The 22,872-nt window shown below is 35.0% G+C and overlaps 1 long non-coding RNA gene across 1 annotated transcript; it reads left to right on the top strand.

Annotated features, from left to right (window-relative positions):
* The first annotated feature begins 202 nt into the window (after positions 1-202).
* LOC125754924 (uncharacterized) lies at positions 203-4,165 on the top strand. Its single transcript, XR_007410072.1, has 2 exons — positions 203-282; positions 3,229-4,165. It is a non-coding gene; the product is annotated as an uncharacterized LOC125754924 (long non-coding RNA).
* Positions 4,166-22,872: the final 18,707 nt, after the last annotated feature.

Genomic DNA, 22,872 nt, shown 5'->3' with positions numbered 1-22,872 from the left:
ACAACTCCACTATTTACTATTTATAGCTTTTTCCTTTCTTGATCCCGGTGTAATGGAGCAGTGAAGCAAAAATCCCTTCCCTGGTGACATCCCAAATCTCCTTATTGTCACCAGTTATTTTTGTTACTACCAATCCAGGCAGAGCAGAAGTTTGACTTTGGCTACATTTCCAGGCCATGCTATTTTCATTTCTATTATCTTCTATTTTCTTCCTCAGGCATGGTATACTTTACTCCAGCATCTTTACTGGAACTAAAGCAAATCAAAATAGGACAGATACAGGTAAGCAAATCAGAACACACAGTGTGTTTATTGTCAGCCTTTAATCTGTGTTGGTCATTGCTATTTCCCCAGAAACTATAGCATTCCTAGGAGTGCTTAAGGCTGCTCAAGTAATTCTGAATGAATGAATGAATGAATGAATGAATCTTAGATAATATAATTTTTTTAAATTTTTATTTATTTATGATAGTCACAGAGAGAGAGAGAGAGAGAGAGAGAGAGAAAGAGAGGCAGAGACATAGGCAGAGGGAGAAGCAGGCTCCATGCACCGGGAGCCCGACGTGCGATTCGATCCCGGGTCTCCAGGATCGCGCCCTGGGCCCAAGGCAGGCGCCAAACCGTTGCGCCACCCAGGGATCCCTAGATAATATAATTTATATATTTTCAAGGTTGCAGTCTCTTTTTTTCAGGCCCTGTAAATGTGTGATTCTTATTCTACCTCTCTCTGGAAGAAAGAAAGAAAATGAATTTGGGGTTTAAATATTCAAATTTTATGTAGTGGGCATGTGATCTTGGATAAAGTAACTTCTAGGACTCTCCATTTCTTTGTTTGTACATAGAGACCTGCTAAAAGCTAAACTGAAGTATATTAAATATTTTAAGAGTTTATTTGGGTAAAAACCTATTGGAAAGTGGTAGTATCAAACTGGAAGCAGTTAGGAGGACTCCATGCATAGGTGCGAATGGAAAATTTTTCATACAGAAAAGGTGGAAACAAAGCAAGGAAATTATTTGATTGGCTATAGCTAAGTGTTTTCCTTGCCTATAGCTAAGCATTTGCCTTGTTTGAAAAAACCTAGTTATCATTTGTCCTTAGGTTTTTATTTCCTAACCTTGGGATATTTATAGGCTTAGGCTTCAGTTTGCTCACTAGGCTGTTAAGGTATTAGAACCACCTCAGTCTAATGGCCTCTTTAATAAATTTAACAGAGCATTATAATTACCCTTAAACAATGGTTGGAAGGGTTAAAGAAGGTTATTTTCTTAAATGCCAATGGCAGCTATGAGTACAAACAACAATAAACACGTTCCTGTTACAAATAATTGTCTGGTCCATGAGGGACTGACAAAAAAATAATGTGTCTCATTCTCTAGAGTCACTAAGACAAAATTATGTCAATTTCTCACTCTCTTGAGTTTACAGCTCACTGCACACTTCAGGTTCCTTTTAATGTCCCAGCTCTCCATATATTTTCTATTGTCCCATTAATCTACTACCTGCTACCTTGTGACTCAGAGCAAGCTTAATTAACCCTGTTCTGGGGTTACCTACTTGCTGACTCATTTTATCTCTTACAATTCCCCCCAATCCTTTTACGTGGCATGTGGTTTCAACCCACCTCTTTATATGCTTATTGTGCATCTTTGTAGACTCATAAAGGAGCTATTTTTAGTTCTTCAGAATGGAAAATTCCTTCACCTTTTAAGCATGAATTTTACAGTTTATGGTGATCAGGGTTTGATTAAAGGAATCAATCCTATTAAAAAATTTGGGGTCTTTTCAACAGTGAAGATAAGAATATGGGAGCTTGAGAAATGAGGGAAGTTTGAGAGTGAGGCAACAAAACATACTAAGTGCATAGTGGAGAGAAAATGGACTTGTTACTTCAAGAGCTCTCAGTAGTAGAGAGGAGAAGATTGGAGTTCCAGGAATAGAAAGAGAAGAAACCGTTGGAAGTGTGGCAAAACAAATATTTCTGCATTGGCTTCTGATTTCTTTCTTGAATGTCTAACTAAAGAATATTTAAAATTTAAAGTTGTGGGTTGTGTCCAACAAGGAAAGGTTCTGCCGGGCATGATTTGAGGTTGTGAATGAAAATCTATAGAGAAGTTCTATTTATAGATTTTATAGCTAAAGTTGAATGGGAGGCAACTTTAATTTGTGTTTGCACGGAAGTAGATCTTAAATAATATGGAATTTCTGTCCATTAAAGGATTGGCCCAGAAATATCAATAGAACTTTTTACTGGCGTTTCTGCAGAGTATAGTTAAGCCTAGAAACTTTAACTCAAAGGAAAATTTAAAATTTTAGCAGACCAATATTAAAAAAACATTTCCACTTTCTTCTCTCCTTAAGGCATTGTGCCTCCAAATGTTGTCTACCATCTACGTACTATACTTTAAAAAAAAAAAGATTTTATTTATTTATTTATTTATTCATAAGAGACACACAGAGAGAGGCAGAGGCATAGATAGAGGCAGAAGCAGGCTCCCTGTGAGAAGCCCGATGCAAGACTCAATCCCAGGACCCCGGGATCACGACCTGAGCTAAAGGCAGACGCTCAAGCACTGAGCCACCCAGGTGCCCCATACCTACTATACCTTGAATGTTTGTTAAAATGTATATTTCAAGACTATGCCTAGGTTCTACAGAAGCACTGACCTAAAGCATAAAGGAATAAAACAAGATTCTACAAGTAAGGTAGTGGAGTGTGATGTTCAAAGTACCCAAAAGATATCCAACTGTTGAAACACTGATCCTACACTTGGCTTAAACTATTTTTAGTTGAGTAAATGAGAAAAACATCATATTCTACCCCTAATTATGCTAGCAGGTGTGCACCAGATAATCAACTTGACTGAAAATCCATCTTGGGTTTCTATAGGCTAGGTGAGAATGATTAAGGTTAAAACTGCAGGCCTTGCTATTATGGGGGGAAGAGTGTAATTAAAAACAGGATTCAGTGAAAGCAGGATTTGTGGAGAGAAGACCTGCTTATTTGTCTCATTAGTTCTATTTCAAGAAAACACTTCATAGGCATAAGGTAGGGGCATATGTTCAGATATAGTTACACAAGCTTTGTATAAAGATTTAATCCCTAATGAGACAAAGAACATTACTAGATACCAGAGTGTGGGAGGACTACAGAAAGTTAAAGATTATTTGATTTTATAATTCTGCTGTCTTGAGCTAATGGGAGTAAGCCTGTTTTTTTTTTTTTCCAGATACTTAAGGACAGAAATCTCTCTACCATTTGTCCAAGACTCCAAGTGAGACAATGACAGTTATGACAAGCCTTTTAAAAACAATATGGTTTTCAATATTTCAGCAAATATTTATTAACTACTTATGCTGTAGGCACTGAGGAAACTGGTGAACAAGAGAGAAAACCCTTGCTGATCTAGTAGAGCTTAAATTTAATGGAAGACACGCCATTCCTGATTGTTCCACTCTCTTAGTTGGATCAGAAAACAATAGGCTAAGGTTAGCACTACCATGATTCTGGCCATACAACTCTATTAGTTAAACTAAATAGTTAGCTTCACTGACAACCGTGCAAACCTTCTGTTTCTATTAATCGTATGGTCAACTGAAATGTTTAGTTATCAAAGTACAAAAAGTAAAAGATCTTGATAAAGCAGACTAATATAGTCTGGAAATTAGAATTACCCCCAAAGGGCAATAATAATATTGAGGGAATTGACCAAGTAATACAAGATGAAAAAGAATACAGTCTATTCTTAATTGGATGGTTTCCAAAGTGTCTTAGTCAGAGATCATTTGATTCCAAGTAACAGAATCCATTCAAAGCAGCCTAAAAAACAAAAGGTGAATTCATTAGAAAGATTGCTTTTCTCACAGAGCAAAATGGCAGCAACAGAGGATTCACAAGGTACTAAAATTTTGGCTCTAGAAGGTCAAGAGGACACAGTTTCTAGCTTATGTTTTGTACATATGCACATGCCTGTATTATTTCTGTTCATACACCTGCTTTGCTTTATTAAGTGAATGACTAGTCCTCCAGGTTTATGTTGCCTTTTTAATTTTTTAGCTTTATTAAGATATAATTGATACACTTAGTGTAGATCTCTAGATTAGTTTGGATATAGGCATACACTCATGATACCATCACCACAATAAATATATCTATTACCTCTCAAACTCCTCTTGTGTTCTGTGGTATGTGTGTATGTGTGTGTGTGTGTGTGTGTGTGTGTGTGTGTGTGCACGCGATAAGAACACTTAATATGAGATCTATCTTCTTAATATATTTTGAGGAGCACAATACCATGCTATTAACTATAGATCCCATGTTGTACAGTAGATTCCTAGAACTTGGTTTTGCAGAGCTGAAACTTTATGCTCATTAAGCAATGACTTCCCAACTCCTCTTCCTAGCTCCTGCTCCTGGCAACTATCACTCCATTTCCTGCCCCATGAGACTGACTGTTTTAGTTACCTCATATAAGTGGAATATTCTGGTATTTATCCTACTATAGACCCAACAGCAATTGTGTAATCACTTCAATCTCAGGAGAAGGATTGGTCCAGTTTATACCCAGGTGTTTACCTCAGTACAATTGTGGATGATCATAGTGATATGGTCCACACTCACCTTGCGTCAATCATACCTGGCAACTCTAGATAACCTTACCATATGACTTCTCCATCCCTACAGGCAGTCATTGAATTTTCCTGGGAAAAATTATACAACTGTGCTAGATATTTTCAATGAAGTATGTGATAAAAAAAATTGAAAAATACTCAAATGTGACCAACACTTTCAGATCTTTCCAAGAGTTCACATCTCTCTCCATAAACAATCTGCTTTCCCTCTTCACCCTCACTTGGAATCATGGTCTGGTCTCATAGTTCAGTATGACAATAGAAATCATCAACATGTAAGCTTCTGTATCTCCCAGCCACCCTGGACACCATATTATCTTCCTTATCCTTATTGTTGTCAATTACAACATTAGCAACAGCATCAAAAATAATAACAAGAGCAACTGCACTTGTCATTTCTTTTTCATTTTTTTCATCTATTACAATGGAAAATGTGACTTTCAAAAGTCGGTTCCTTTACTGCCATTCATGGTTTTCAACCCCTTTCACTTTTTAAAAGAATCTTTTTCCTTTCAGTCATCAATCTTTAATCTGTTGTCAATCTTTCCTCTGTTGATCATAACCAGAAATATATCTTTATATTTATATACACTCAAATATTGTAAGAATCATATATAATGGCTAAAAGCACAAGTTGCACTGTTCTTTCAAAGTTTTTCATAGGAATATGCTGGGGAGAGAGCAATGTTTATAAGTCTCAAAAAGTAAATACATGATACACATAAGCTCATGGATCCTACTGAGAACCAGGCTTGAACTTCCAATCCTAAGAAAAAATTTCTTCATTATAATATTAGTTAAGAATATTTAAGTGCAATTTTATAATGTTTCCAAGATGCTTCTCTGCAAGTATGCTGAAGGAAATAGTGACAAGAAACTTAAGCTATAATTTCAGATGTAGAATAAACTTTTGCAGAATCTTCTTTTTTTTTTTTTAGAATCTTCTCTTTTAAAATATTTTACTTACTTATTAATGAGAGACATAGAGAGAAGGCAGAGACACAGGCAGAGAGAGAAGCAGGCTCCTTGCAGGAAGCCTGATGTTGGACTCACTTCCAGAATTCTGGGATCACGCCCTGAGCCAAAGGCAGACGCTCAACCACTGAGCCACCCAGGTGTCCCAACTTTTGCAGAATCTTAAGTCACTAATAACAAAGTTAAGTTAAAGCTAAAAATTAAATAAACTTACATTTTAAAAATTAAATTAAAATACTGAAAAATTTTAAATTAGTGAATTCCTGTCAATGAGCAAAGCTGATGCCAGAAAAATATCTCTAAACTCTTTTACATGTTCTATTATATTCTAATATATATTATATCTAGATTATAGAATATATCTAGGATATCCTAATGTATATATATTCTAGACTACATTACATATCAGAGTTAATTGTATCTCTCAAATATATTACTATTCTTTCAAAGAAAAAGAAATCTAAACTTCATTTCTTAATTTTTGACATATGAAATAAATGGGATACAATATCCCCCATTCCAAAGGATTGTAATGAATATATAATGAGATAATCTATTAATATTCCTAAAATATGTTTAAAAGAAATTATTTATAAAGTATCTTATGTAGGGGTGAGCCTGGGTGGCTCAATTGGTTGAGCATCTGACTCTTGATTTTGGCTCAGGTCATGATCTCAGGGTCAATGAGATGGAGCCCTGTAATGTGCTTTGTGCTCAGCGGGAAGTCTGAGATTTTCTACCTCGCCCTCTGCCCCCCCCCCCCGCTTGTGCATGTTCTCTCTCTAAATGAATGAATGAATGAATGAACGAATGAATGAAATAAAAATCTTTTAAAAAATTATGTAGTTTCAGACAGATAGTAGGTATCTAAAGTATTATATATAATAAAATATAAATAAAATATTTATAAAATATTTATAAAATAAAAATTATATATATATATATATATATATAATATTCTTCTTTCTTCACCATTTTACTTTGAAAAAAATAAAATTCTATGGGCACCTGGCTGGCTCAGTTGGTAGAGCATGCCACTCCTGATCTCAGGGTTGTGAGTTCAAGCCCCATATTGGACATCGAGTTTACTTAAAAAAATAAAATAATAAAATAAAATTATAGCTGTGTATCAGCAAATTAATGAAGGGTATATTTTAATGAAGATAAGACTACAGTCATGATCTCTTCACTAGAATGCTTTCTTTGACCTCTTCATTGGGCTAAGCTCTGATTTCCTCTCAAGACTAAACCGAGATTTCATTTCTTAAACCTAGGTTAGAGGGATCCCTGGGTGGCGCAGCGGTTTGGCGCCTGCCTTTGGCCCAGGGCGCGATCCTGGAGACCCGGGATCGAGTCCCGCGTCGGGCTCCCTGCATGGAGCCTGCTTCTCCCTCTGCCTGTGTCTCTGCCCGTCTCTCTCTCTCTCTGTGACTATCATAAGTAAATAAAAATTAAAAAAAAAAAAAAACTAGGTTAGAGAACCTTCTGGTACCTCTTGTCTCCTGATTGTGAAGCTTAATCATAGGGATATCAGTCTCTTCCCTACTTGAATACAAATCCTGTAAGAATAGGATCATACTATCATATCATAACCTAGTGTCTTCTTTGTAATGGATTCTAAACAAATGTTTATTGATTGAACAGTTTATTTTGGGTATGAAATATTGAGTTGTTCAGTAACTCAATCACTTTTAATTTTGGAACTTCCTGATTAGCTAAACATTTTAGTGAGGGTTTTTTTCAATTGCAAGTGACAGGAATCCACCTGAAACTAGTTTAAACCAAATAGGGGAATTTATTGTTTTACCAAACTCCAAAAAATAGACAGGAGCAAACTTGGCCTTAAGGGATACTTTTAATCATTGATGAAGATGGTCAAAAAAGGCTTTCTCACGCTGTCTCTTGTTTTTATTTCCTCACTTTTTTTTCCTGTACATGGTTTTCTCCATGCAATAGGACGCCCAGTTTTAGAAAGTTTTAGAAAGCTCATATACTTCCAGTTTGACAATCCAAGAAAAGGAGAGTCTCTTTTCCAGCTGAAAATGTTCTGAGGAAGAACTTAAATCAACCTACCTTTGTCTACCCCTTGGATCAGTCACTATGGCTGGGCAAATGAGGCTTTACTAATTAGCTTTTGTTGCAAAGCAACCTCAAAACTTAGTGGATTATATTACAGCCATTTATTTGTAATATAATTCTTTAGGGTGTTCATTTGAAATGGGTTAATTGTGTGGTCCTTCTGGTCTTGGTTGAGCTCATTTCTATAGTTAGAGTCAGCTGCTCATCAACTGGCCTAGGATGGTCTCAGCCGGCATGTCATGTCTCTGCTTAATGTACTTTCTCTTTATCCAGCAGGATATTTTGGGCTTCTTATATTATGGCTGGGCAGGCTTTAAAGAAAAAGAGAGAATGGAAATATACAAGGACTGTTGAGGCATAGGCTTGGATCTGGACTTTACTTACTTCTACATCCTATTGGCCAAAAAAATGTCATAAGGCCAGGTCGAGTTGAAGAGGCAGAAAGGGACTCTACATTTTAATTGTAGAAAGATTATGGTAGGGCTTGCAAATGTTGAGGATACAGGTAAAAGTAAAGGGTTGTGGTAATCTGTGTTGTCTACCACAGAGGTAGAATATTGATAATGTATCATTTGTTACTTTATGAAGTATAGGTCAAGAGCAGAAGAAATAGTACAGCATGTGTGTGTATATATATATATATATATATATATATATATAACTTTTAAATGAAATATCTTTTCAAAAATCATATATATGTATAAAAATTCTTAAATGAAACATCTTTTCACAAATCATAACTTTTTCTTATTTTAGAAAATCAGTAAGGTAATTTTTCAGAAATAGTTATAAAGTCAGCAAAATTTGAATATCAAACTGATTTATATTTTTGAATGTTAATTTGCAAATAATTTTTTTCATATACATGTATTTTATAAAGATTGTATTATTTATTCATGAGATACAGAGAGAGAGAGAGAGAGAAAGAGAGAGCAGAGACATAAGCAGAAAGAGAAGCAGGCTCCATGCAAGGAGCCCAACATGGGACTCCATTCCGGGACTCCAGGATCATGCCCTGAGCCAAAGGCAGACACTTAACCACTGAGCCACCCAGGGATCCCACACATAGATGTATTTGATTTTGTCTTCCCAACTTTTATTATATTACAGGAAGCTTTTTACTTTATTTTATATTCTTCTGCAATTATCTCCCTCTCTGGCCTAGTATAATGTTAGTTGATAGATATATTTGCTGGTGTATTTTTAAAATCATTTTATTGACCAAAATACAAATAATTACATCTATTATCTATCTATCTATCTATCTATCTATCTATCTATCTATCATCTATCTATCATCATCTATCTATGTGTGTATGTGTATATATTTATATACATAAAATTTGATTTTTGCCATGGTAGTGTGGGTGGCTACTAGAAAAATGTGAATTACACTTGCCTTTAGACATTAAAAAACAATATTCAGCTAAGCAACAAATCAACCTTAAAATATAAATGTACTTTCACAATAGAAGTAGGGAAAGAAATGATTGACTTGAATTGCTAAGTCATTTCACACAACGATACCAGGGTAAAATATTTCAAAATTGTTCTTACTGAACACTCTTCTATTCCTCCCACATACACAATAGAAAAAAGAAATCGTTATACAGTCAAAGTAAATTTACATACTTATATACAGTCTGAACTCCCTTGGAGGAGCAAGAACAAGAAAAATATCTTTTATGTCCTTGGAACATATTTGTTTAAAGAAAAGAGATCTTACTCCTGTTACTTTGGGTATTCATTTCTTCTCTAGCTAAGGATAATGGTGGATAAAATAATAAAGAGTGGCTAAAATAATAAAGAGGAGGAGTAAATATGATATTTATTTATGTGGAAATGCCTGAAGGTGGTATATGTGTTTACACATATTTGACCTACATTTTATGAAGACATCAATTCATCACTTAAAAAACATGGCACTGTTTCTACTTCCCTCAAAATAAAAAAAAAAGAGACAAATTTTAAAAAATAGGTACATATAACAAAAGGGCAAAGAAGGACTGATGTCCTCAAAAAACAACAACAAAAAAACCCTGTTTTCATCATGAAGACCTTGAAATTCTAGCAGTGGCTTTAATATATATCAAAACTTGATTCAAGACCTTCATATTTCATAACTGAGAAATTAAGAAATCTACCTAGAGTCATCCACCTACATACACTCAGGAGGAGATGGGCAAAATGGCACTGTATATTTACAATAAATAATTTAGCCTGCTGTTTTCCCATCTTCTTTGACTTTCTCATTATTTTGGGCTAATTAGTAACCAGTATGAGGAAAGTAGGCTTGGGAAGAGACTTTTCCATATCAGGAAAATCAAGTGTTTTATAATAACACTGTACTTTTTATTATGTGAAAAGGAGAAAAGAAATACATACCTGAAACAAATGAAAGATTCCATGTCAACTATTCTCAACTAAAAGAATTAAAAGAAATACATAAATTATGAGTTTTATAATCACCTCCTCTTGCTCTCCCATGAAAGAGTTTCTGCTAGTCCTTGGTGACTGAGCGTTTCCTATACAGAATGAAAATAATGGGTGGTGGAGTGGGAAACAAAAGACTGGCTGTGTAGGTTTTCCTTTGGAAAGGGCTTTTCCTCACAGAAGTTGTCTTGAAGTTGAGAAAGGGGATCCAAAAAATATTAATGGGGTAGAACTGACAATACTAGCTGAATAGTTGAATGTATGAGGTCAAGGAAGGAATATGTGGATATGATTTTCAGACTCATTGTTTGGGCATCCATGGTAGGCAGGATTAGTACATAAAACACAGGAAGAACAAAAGGCCTGGGAGTAAAATAAAGAGTTTAGTTTTGGACATGTTTGGGTAATTAATACCTGAAGAAAGCAGTTGGATGGATGGGTTTGGAGTTCAGAGGAGAATATTAACTGGAGCTAGAGCATTTCGGGTCTAGTAAGAACTAACACTTGAACAGTGTTTGTTTTGTGTTCTGTACTCTTGTGAGCATTCAAACTAGAGGATGAGTCACTTAATACAAGGACCTCCTGAGGAAAGTACATCACTGTTATCACAGCTCCATTTCACAGATGAAGACATTTAATCTCAGTGAGGTTGAGCAACTTGCTAAAAAGTGGCAGAATGTAGAAGTGGCTGAGCTACTGTTCTAAATCAGACATCTTGTCTGCAGAGTCCAACTACTACCCTCTATTCCTTCACATAAAACAGGTCATTGAAATAGTTTAGGAAAAGTGAGATAATTTATTCAATGCTTAAAATTGTGGAACATGTGACTTGATATTCTTGAAGTCTTTGCAACCTAGTGAGACATTTAGGTGTCTAAATTTACTGATGAACAAAGCAACCCAGTTTATCCATACATACTCAAATATGCAGTACAGATCTTAAATTCTGTAGGCATTGAGGAATGGGAGCAATAGTATGAGATGGAGTTACTGAAGGTATCTGACTGAATAGCACTAGCACTCTCTAAAATTGAAACTTTAGAAGTTGTCAAGAGCCAGGGAATGAAAGGCCTCCTGTGCCATGACAAACAGTTGGAGCTTGCTGCTGATAGTAATTAAATGCCTTCAAAAAATATTAAGATTGGAAAGAGTTGAGCAGTAAAGAAAATTCAATGAGGCCTGTATAAGAAGAGGCTGTGGGATCATAATTAAAAAGGAGTCAGTTTGTGGAGAGTATTGGGGGAGAGGACACAAGAGAATTTCCAATTGATATTTTAAGATAAATCTGAAGAAGAAAGAGATGGAAAATTTCCAATGATTTCTTGTAAGATTATCTCAAGACCTAAAGGATTACTCTCAGCCATCACATGAACTTGCAAGAGATGGTAAAATGATAAGAAATGGGAGCTTTTTCAAGAATTTAGGCCATGTGTTAAATGTGTATATCTTTTTGGCTTTATCTTTCCCTTCTTTCTCAATGTTCTGCTGGAACTAAATAATCCAGACACACTAACTGTCTTAGAACAGATGCTTTTCCTTGTTCAAAGGTAATAAAATAATCAAACAAGTGTAATGTACTAACTCGGCACTAAGTTGGCAACTCTAGGCTTTTGAGTAGCCACTTAACTTTGAATTGAGTAAAATATTAAGGAATTTACTAAAGAGATGTCAAACCATCACATTTTGTCTAAGATTGTTCCTCAATAGGATCCTTGGTCACTTTTTGGAAACTAACTTGCGTCATCATAAATGCTGGGCAATACATGATGATGTATTCTATCTTGAAAAATTCTGGTTTTATAGCTGATATCTTAGTAACAATATTCTCCCAACTATTCTTTAAGAAACAAAAACTCCTAACATAAAAAGAAAGAGAGCTAGAGACAGAGAGAGAGAGGCAGATCAAGAAAAAGATTCGTAACCAGGAAGAAAAAACTGATGGTTATCAGAAAGAAGGTGTGTGTGTGTGTGTGTGTGTGTGTGTGTGTGTGCAGGGGGAGGGTATGTGAAACAGGTGATGGAGATTAAGAAGTGCACTTGTATGTAAGTGTTGTATCTCTATATTGTACACTTGGAAGTAATATTACAATGTATGTTAACTAACTGAAATTTAAATAAATTTCAATAAAAACTTTAAAAACTCCTATTGTAGACATAAATATTTATTTATTTATTTAAAGATTTTATTTATTTATTCATGAGAGACACAGAGAGAAAAGATTCCAGGCTCTGCATCAAGTTTTTTCTATACAATAATATTCTTCCTAAAAGGACGTCTTGGTTTTCTACTCAAATGCCATCAATGGCATTTGCCTAACTGTTAAGTTTGAACATTTTTAGGCTTATAATTTAGGCCTTCCTCAATTTAACACCTTTTTCTCCATAAAATTTCTTCCCTTGAGTCAAATATACCTGCAAGAATTAAAGTGCTAATCAACTCACACTAAGTTTCTGCCAAATTATTTTCTTCCTGATGAAAAATAAAATGGAAAGATTTAAAACAATGGAGCAGGGACATCTGGGCAGCTCAGCGGCTAAGCACCTGCCTTTAGCTCAGGGTGTGATCCTGGAGTCCCAGGATCGAGTCCCACATCGGGCTCCGTGCATGGAGCCTGTTTCTCCCTCTGCCTATGTCTCTGCCTCTCTCTCTCTCTCTCTCTCTCTCTCTCATGAATAAATAAATAAGATCGTTAATTTTTTTAAATAAAAAATAAATAAAACAATGGAACAATATGGAAAAGGGGGTTGGAGACTTCAGACAAATTCACTTTTATCATATTCACACTGAAATATAAATTGTAATTCTCATTTATGCATGACAGACTGTCATGTCTGTCATGCAGACTAGGAACTTGTCTCTAAAGTAAGAAGTATGCTAAAAAATATGACTCAAGTGCTAATGGTTCCAGAGTCTAGGAGAACTAGGTATGTTAAGAGCATTGGAAATTTCTAAGCATTTCAATTCATGTTCAATGGCAGAAATTCATGTCTGTAAATTGTAGCTTAAGCTAAATTGCTAACCTGCACATACACCTCATTTTAAGAGAAACATAGGCAAAAAAGGTCACAAAGTACTGTGACTGGTATATGTAGGAAATTATCTTCCATGAAAATAACATGTCTCTTTCCTAGTTATATCCCCAGTACAAAGCGGTAACTAAATTCAATCTCTAAAAATAAATTAAATTTAAAAGTAAATTTCTTTTTCTGCCTAACAGAGATTCATCTCTCCCCAAATCTGTTAAACTGTAATATCTATTTTAGCAATAAACAGTGCATGAAATGAACATCTCTAGGCTTCTGTTGATGGGCCAAGTGTCTGGTTAAATAGATGCAGCCGATTTGAAACTCCTGGAAGCTTCCATTTTTCACTCTTCATAGTTATTGGCTTATTTTAGTTTTATACTTTTATCACCTGTCTACAGACCTCGAACAACAATGTTCACCATAGTGACGCTAAAGTACTCTGACATGAGATGGATGTTTTCTTTGTGATTTATCACAAAATGATAGTGAGAAGTTTAGATCTCAGCTCCTGCTGGGAACAAAGCTTTCAGAACAAAGGCCTGATGATCTCCCATAGAGTGCTTACCAGCTCAAACGATGTTACGGTTTTGTAATTGTAGTAGGAGATTTTAAAGTATCAGTTCTAAAAAAAAAAAATCGTCTTGTATCTTCTCCCTGGGATCTTGCTGTCCAGCAGTGAACCTGAATTTAAAGGGCAGGGCTGGACAGAATGTCAAATTCTTAGGGGCAGGATGCTTGCTTCAAACCGGAGGAGTTCAATGATCTGTAGATGCCTACAGAGCTTCAGTCACCCAGTTCCTATCTCTCTCGGAGCATCAAGTAGGTGGTTGAACACTTAAACTGGATCTGCATTTCAAAAAGGAGAGTACTTGGAATATATTTCAAAAAACTGCTGCCTCTTCCTAAATAAGTCATAAAGACAAGTCTTTATATGTGTTACCGAGTCTGCGTGTGCGTGTGTGTGCATATGCATATATTCTAATCATCAACTTCATCAACAACAGTGACTACTGTTCTCTATTGCAGGTTCTTAATTTAAGGAGACATGATTATAATAATGTCTAGCATCACATATATCATACATGGCGACCTGTCTGGGGCTTGACCTCTCATGCACCAGGCTTCAGCATAAATTCTACTGACACACGTTATATGTGAAGAGTAGGCTCATATTCCCACCTCTGTATTGCATCTCATGAAGAATATTGCTGAGGCCAAAATGCCAATTAAGGGACATTGTTCTCTTGCTATTTCACCTATTACAGGACAGACACGAGAAACTAGCCTGATCAGTATTCAGATTGACTGACATCAAGAAGACTGGTTATGCGGTTGCTTACTGTTCATGGAAGTCATCTGGAAATATAAGTTGCCAAACACTTGGAAATCTTAGGTTCTGAAGAATGTTCTAGTGAATATAAGTCTGAATTTCCCTGCAAAATCAAGATTGCATGCCTAGCTCCTTCTGCTGGGAAACCTGGGAGTTAGGTATCAGGGTCACCTAGTTCACATTCCAGGTAACCCAGGATGATTTAGAAAATGCTGCTTGTATCTAGAAAGTTTGATGTGAGTCAAGAGTTGCGATAAACTTTTTGCAAGTTATCTCACGTAGTCCTCCCCAATTCCTATTCCCTTTTTCTCTTCTCTACATTGTTTTCCTCCAAAACTCCTTTCACCATCTGAATTATTTTATTTTTATTTATCTGTTATGTATTTCTTCCTAGAATGATATAAGCTACATGGAGGCACAGATTTATGTCCTTCTTGTGACATATTCATATTGTCTAGAATATATGTTGACACAGCACACATGCTCAAGAAGTGAGTTTGAAGAACTAATTATTATTTTTTGAAGAACTAACTAGATTAACCTAAATTATAAGTAGAATTAATGGTAGTATAATTAAATTATAAGTAGAATTAATTCAGTTAGTTTGACTGAACCTCTAAGGTGACATGTATGACAAGAAAATGGAAACAAATGAAACCAAATTCAATGATTAAACAGCAGGAATTCCATGCAACATGGAGAAAATATCATGGATGAAAGGACCAAGAGACTTTCTTCAGATGGTTACCATCCAGGTGACTCCTCTGGCTGTTCAAGAAATCAGCTTCTATTGGGCTATCTGGAAGGCTAGCTAATTAATAATTATTACAAAATAAGATCTATATTCTTTCTACTTTTAGTCATTTTAAATAACTATATTCTGCATTTCAAATTTCACAAATCTGATAATGGGAAACCTATATGAAAATAGAGTATACTTTGATAGTTTTGAATTAATTTAATAAATGTTTTCTGTGCTGCTGCCTCTTCTTACTCACTTTTGTTCTTCCTAATCCTAAATCTTTACTTCCTTTCATAAAATGTACTATCATATAAAAATTAGAATATCTGTTCAACAATAAGGGTATTACAGAGAGTGCAGCACAAATCCCTGTACAATAATCCTTCACCCTATCAATACCTCCTTTTTATAACTAATATTTTATAATAGAATCATTTCTCTCCTGAAATGGTAATCTTTGATAGAATCAAATTTAAAAAATAATGTTATGCCTTACATGTAATATGAATGAAACCTAATAAAAAGATATTTGTAGTAAAATAATTTAAAAAATAATGTATAAATACTAGCATGCAGTTATATCAGAACTTTTCTGAAAGATTCTCATTTTCCCCAGACAAACCCACACTCTAGGGCTTGGTACCCACTAGACTGAAATTCTACATAAAGAATTCTGCTCTTGTAAGTGCATGAGAAGATATGTACCTTCACAGTGTGCAGTTTTGTGTGAGTGTGCACAGTATTTGTTGACTTCTTATGTTTAAGTTCTGGAAAATTTTGACAACTTTTCACTCTTGAATGTGCTCTGGTAGTAGCAGAAACTCCTCATGTGTACCTAGCAATTTCCTTCCTGCTGAGCCACTGCCAGTAGGTTTGCTTCTTTCTGGGTTGAAAAGCTGCCTTTGGTTGTATTTTTAAATTTCTGAATAGGCATCACTTTTAAGTCTCTTTATATACCTACTTCAGTCCATACCATCCAGTCTCCAAAATACTCATGTTCTTCTGGAAGGGAAGTGCCCAGGATTTATAGTGAGGCTATTGTTAGTGTGTTTTAGATAAGTTATAAGTTCTTATCTATGTCAGTTCTGAAGCATAAACATAAAAGTGCCTCATTTTCCCAAAATTCCCATCTTCCTATTTTTTTAAAAATATTTAATTAATTAATTAATTAATTAATTTATTTATTTATGAGAGAGAGAATGACAGAGATAGTGACAGCAGGAGCTAGGGCATTGAGTACAATGCAGAGCTTGATCCTGGGACCCTGGGATCATGACCTGAGCTGAAGGCAGCCGCTTAACCAATTGAGCCACCAGGCACCCCTCCTCCTTCCTATTGTATTCTGTATTTTTAATATCTTGACACTGAGTTCCTATAACCTGTGCCTTCTGCCTTCACCTGTGCATTTCCGTTGTCATTATAAACTAACTAGTTCTCCATCATTTTAAAAATTTGTTATTTATGAAGATTTTGTGACTTCCTTTGGAATGCATATCTTTGTTTAAGGCATACACTTTTAGCTCCACTATACACAAAAGCACATGATTATTTGAGAGGATTTATCATAGCAAATAAGCAGATTATGAAGCACATTGTTAAGAAAGGCCCATAAAACACATCTTTAAAAAGATTGAGGGATCTGTAAAAACATGCCAGAAGGAAAGTAAGAAAAGAGAATGTGGAACTAAGTGATGGAAAAAAATCAGTCCCTTTATAATAAACCGAATTCTGTGTTACATATTCTAAGAAATCTTCATAAACTCTGCAATGTCATATTCCCTTTTGTTCTTTAGAACTAATATTGTGACGCTACTTGCTATCAAAATGAATATTTAAAGCTCCTTTCAGATATATATTTGATCTCCTTTGTTGTCATTTTCCCTCTTTGTAAGCACATACTTGAATTGCTTTTCCAAAGTGGATTGTCAGCAAAGCTTGCTTCCTTGTGAATCCAAGGGCTTGTAGCTCCTGTAGATCCTGAGATAATTCCTGATAAGGTGGGCAGATAGAAGTTTTGTTTATGTATAAAATATTAAACTAGGACAGTTTAAAAACTGAGATGTGCTGGGCCTTTGATTTTGGCTGGTGGTCAATCTCCTGGATTTATCTTGCCTTTCTACCTAAAATAAATGAATAAAACCACTTTTCAAAATTTCTGAAGCCATGGTCTCCTTATATAACATGAGCCCTTGAGTCTGTCAAATACTTTGTAATTGGGAGATAATAGCACCTTAAGAAATGTCACAGCTTCTCTTGCAAGAAACTTAGCTGTTTTTGGTCTTTATTTTTCTTTTTTCTTTTTTTTTTCCCTCAAAAACACATGTGTTTTAAGAAATATGTTGTGCTTGCGGGGAGCCTGGGTGGGTCTGTTAGTTGACCATCTGACTTTTTATTTCAGCTCAGGCCTTGATCTCAAGGTTATGATTTTGTGCCCCACATTGGGCTTCACACTGGGTATGGAGCCAGTAAAAAAGAAAGAGAAAGAAAAAGAAAGAAAGAAAGAAAGAAAGAAAGAAAGAAGAAAGAAAGAAAGAAGAAAGAAAGAAAGAAGAAGAAGAAGAAGAAGAAAGAAAAGGAAGGAGGAAGGAAGGAAGGAAGGAAGGAAGGAAGGAAGGAAGGAAGGAAGGAAGAAGAAAGAAAGAAAGAAAGAAAGAAAGAAAGAAAGAAAGAAAGAAGAAAGAAAGAAAGAAGAAAGAAAGAAAGAAACATGTGCTTGAGACCATAGGCAGGAATTACTTTAGATAAGCTATCATAGACACCTAACATTTTGCAGGTATAAACTAAACTCCTTACATAGATATAACTGTTGAAGTCACTTAAAAATACATGCAGGAAAGTTTACCTTTTACTTTCCTACTATATATGTTACAACTTAAAAGAAAAGGCATTTCCCAAACCTACTTAGGATCAGAACTTTTTCTGGGACATATTATACTGGCTATTTGGAAAGTAGTTAATATTCCTGATAAAATGCTTGAGCAATTTTCTGACAGACTTTTAAGAAATTAAGATCTCTACAGAGAATATTTCCTTACTCAACTAATACTCTGATTTATAAAGAGGTTAATGATTTTTAACCAGTAGTTTTCTAAAAGATGATTGTCAAACCAATAAATTTTTCCGTACAAAATAGTTCTACTTCAAAGGAATCTTTGCATTGACTTGCTAACTCAGAACCCTCTTGTCAAATTTAAACTAAAACTTTGACATGTTTGTAGTCAAGTTAACTGAGAAATTGTTTGAACAAACTAGCCAAAGTCTCAAAACTTGCCAACATTCATAACTTGAAGCAATTAAAATCATGTAAAAGTTTTCTGCTTATGTGGCTCATGTGAAGGCAGATAATAATCTGGCTTCAGAAAGACTAAACTTTGATTATGGGTACCAATTTAAGAGGTTATTATCTGAGAGTTTCACATGTGGAGAATGAAGAGTCAATGCCATTTATTCATAAAAATGTAGAATGCCATATGTCAATAATCATCCATTTAAAAATAAATGAAAACAAGCCCAAATTAGTGGCTCTGATCATTGTTTTTTTGTGAGAGTAAAAATAGCTTAGATATAAAACTATCAAATTATTAGACCTTTATAAATAAATCACAAATCTTTAGATTTTTGAGGGTTTGAATTTGGGAAGACATATTTATAGAGAGATGGGTGGGGAGTGAGAAAGAGAGAAGTAGAGAGAGTCTTTTGGAACATGTCTAGGACTTCCGGTGCAATTTATGAGCCACACATATAAAAACAATCACATTTTGTTTTTAATCGCAAATAGTGACACTAAAAGACATCATTTCCTGTGAAGGAAAATAGGGCTTCAGAAGAGTTTTGGCTAACTCCTAAAATGGAATCTACTATTACTGAGATATACCACTGTTGAGACTCTTCCTATCAACTTGCTTTGAGTCCTAAGGGCTGTTCTGAACTGTTGGGGGAGTCAAAGGTATTTTGATTCATGTGAACATCCTTGGGATATGTGTTTGGTATTTTAAGATAAGTACTGTGAGGAGGACAGTAATCACCTGATCTTTTAATATGTTTGTTAACAAGCCAATATAGTTGATTTACTTTGATCCTTGGTATGGAGAAAAATGGAGAATGCATGCTATATAGTGCATACATACCTTATCTGTTAAACACTTTATTTTTCTCAAATGAGATATTTCACTACATTAGATATCAGAATATCATACCTTGAGCAATTCAGAAATGCACATTTTCAAGAGAATTTTAGTATGTTAGGTTGATTATAGATCTTAGAGGATAGTTAGGCAAACAATTTTTATTTTGAAATGCTTGGAAGCTAAGGCCTTGGGCAAATACATTATAAGAAACAAATGAGAATACATTCGGCAAACTTCTTTTGAATCTTTTAAACTTTTCTGAGTTATGCTCTTTCTTCTCTCAAAACAAATTCTCCCAAATCTGAGCAGTTTCCTTCAAAAATTTAAGAGAAACCAAAAAATCTTTCAAAAAAATATCTTTGCCTCTACAAAGCTAAATTTTCTCTGGGGAAAGATATGATTAGTCTGGTAAAAAACCAATTTGTTTCTTTTCGGTAAAATTGCTTCATTTTTAAAAGAATGTCTGAATAACTCTGAATCACTTGTATTTATTTATATAAACCTAATGAAACTTAAAATAGTCCTTAGCTTTTGAACATTATATTTACTCAGACATGTTCAATTAAATAAATAAATTGTTATTAACTGTTATTATTTAAACATTTACAATTAAAAAAATGAAGAGATGTTTCCCTTTGGGAATAAGTGGCCACTGATTCTACATTAGAAATGTAAATAGCCCCCCAAACTACCCATCTTTGTCAATCTTTGAAGTGTAATGCCTTCTGTAAGATTTGGAGAATCTTTGGAGTTTTAACCAAAACTGTTTCATCGTTTCTTTCTGTTCATACGGGTCCTCACTCTCATATTCTTAAATTCTCCTCCATCCCCTTTATGCTTGTCTTAAGCAAAGTAATTTCCATTTCAACTTCTAATCCCCTGTTGTCCTGTTCAGCAAACCTAGGATTTTCCTTGGGATCCAGCCTCTCTGCAGGATTGTGTGGGATTCTAAATAGTTACCCACCTCCCTCCGGCTCCCCATTTGCTTTCACAAATGACTTTTCCTGTCTTGTTAGCAAAACACACATTTCAACATGTATCCACTCAACTGGAAATCTTGGTTTCATAAAATTAAGAAGACAAAGCATAAAAGTGTAACACCATTGGTCCAATATTAAACGCTCTTTAGGAGGTTTAAAACCAGGATTTCTCATTCATTTTATGCTCTTCTTTGGCCTAAGATAGTGGCCAGCAGTAATGAAATGTCCATGGCCCCAATCACCTGCTCTGGTGAACATCCATATTTTTAAAAAGTGTGTTTCCTTTGTCAGGAAAGGTTAATTCTTTGTCCGGCATTTCACACATTACTCTTGGAAACAAATCCAGAACCTTATGGACAAGACCTTTTTATATCAACTTAAATAATTCTCAGGGTGTGATGGGGGCAAATAAGGGCAGGGCCTCTGACACAGAAACCCTTCGAAGCCCCTTTTGTCCCATCAGAGGCTCAATAGGAAGCAGGATCAGGATGAGGGAGGCAACTGAGGCAAGTCATGGAAGCACAGGTTTCGATCTTGTCTTCATTTAAGATCGTATTGTGACATTTGGTTCGTCATTGATTATTACTTTGATTTTTTTAAACATTGCATTAAAATACTGTTTGCCTTGGTTGCTGAGAGCTTTTTGGTTGCTGAGAGCTTTGGCACCTCAGATTTTGTATATGAGGCCTTTCTCATGTTAGCTCGTGCTGCCCGGCTGAGGGAGACCAGCTCCCTATCTGATCGTTCAGTGACAGAAGAGAATATGCTTGAATTTGGGGGATAGGGAACAATGATTTCAGTATTCAAAACCTGAAAAGCAGCCAGGTATGACAAAACTGCCAATATTTTCTTCTAAATAATTAATATAATTATCTTTGTTTTGCTATAGATTTGTGAATAGGCCACGAAATTATTCTTATGTACAAAAGCTCATGCTTCGCATGTCCTAGAGTGATAAAGAAAATGATGAAGAACAAAAGGACAAATATTCACAGAAATGTCCATTGTCCCCGGGGAAGGAAGGAATGTGGCCTTTGGTCAAAAACTCTAAAATGGGAAGAGGAATAAGAGTCCTCTCACTGGATTTGCATCTACATCCTTGATGAATTTAGGTAGAGTAATTTATACTTTTTTTTGCTCCCTTTTAAAAGCAGGCCTTCTCTTCATGATTGAATTCATTGTTGCCGTTTTATAAAAAATAGATGGCATTTTTAAAAAGGACAGAAACAAAATTGCTTAAGAAAGTCACTACTTTTCAGGGCCAGTAGCAGGTATACTTAACTCTGAATACAACAGCAAATTTTCTTTATTTCATCTTATTTTCCTGGAGAAAGGACATATTAAATAAAGTTATAGAACTGAGCTAACAATGCAGTGCATGAAGCCGGTCACACTTGCTTAAATTTGTAACCATTACTTTCAGGACTCAAAATGCCTACTGATGCTCGGCATCCAATTATTCTATGAGGACTCCATTTCTTTTGCATTGCACAGAATAAGTAATTTTCAACTAGGCAGAGCATGTGTTAAAATTTTGCGAGGTGTAGTGTAATTATACGAGCAAAACAACTAGACCCGTATCCTAAAAGGATAGAGGCATAAGAGAGGTAAATCTTGTTCAAACAGCTGAATGTCATAAATTATGAAAGTAAAATTCGTAAGAGCAAGTTAGCATAGTAAAATTATAAAATTAAGAAATATAAACCCTTAAATTTAAAACGAAGTCATGAGGATTAAAAAAAAAATAGGCCTGAAAGAGGATAGAGATCACTTCTATTTTAAAGTGTAAATAATTTGGGATTTGAAATAATAGCATCTAAAATTTAAAACACACATATTGTTTAAATCACCCAAGTCCTTTAGGAATTATTCTAACTTGACTGTGAACTTTGTAGTGTCCTGCAGATGTTATGCTCACTTAAGCTTACAGATAGCAAAATAACTGCCTTTTTAAAAGTGGGATGGTGTCCGTCAGGGAATCATTCACTTATGGAGTGGTCACTGAGACCCAGAGACAGGCTATTTATTTGATGAATAGAGTCTATTGCCGTTCCTGCCATTTATCCTTACAGTTTTCAAGAATTCTTCATTCAGTGTAATAAACTCTATGTCAGGCTCTTTTAGATCTGATTCAAAATCCACTTGTAAAGGCAGGTTCTATCACTGAAAGACTTTGCAAGGCCCAAGGCTATCATAAAAGAGGTTTGTATAATAAATTATAAGGTGACTTTTTTTTTTCATCTCTAAATCTAATAGCACAGAAATGACTGTGTTTTTGAATTAGGCAACAACCACATGTTAAGGAGGCACAAAGAATTAAAAACTTCATCTAGTACTACACAAAGAAGTAAAACACAGGGATAACTGGAAGACCCATGTTCTATTTACCTTCCTCACTACTGTCATAGGCTATAATTAACTTTATAATGACTGTCAAATATAAGCCCTCTTGGAAATCTTATGAGGTAAAGGTAGAAGAGGCAAATCTTTACTCATTAATAAAACAAAACATTTGATTAGAGTATATTGATAAAATAAAATATTCATGA

The sequence above is a fragment of the Canis lupus genome, chromosome 4 (genome assembly GCF_003254725.2).
Source record: "Canis lupus dingo isolate Sandy chromosome 4, ASM325472v2, whole genome shotgun sequence".
Classification (NCBI taxonomy): domain Eukaryota; kingdom Metazoa; phylum Chordata; class Mammalia; order Carnivora; family Canidae; genus Canis; species Canis lupus.
The sequence above is the reverse complement of the archived record's forward strand: the minus strand, read 5'-3'. Positions and strand labels throughout refer to the sequence as shown.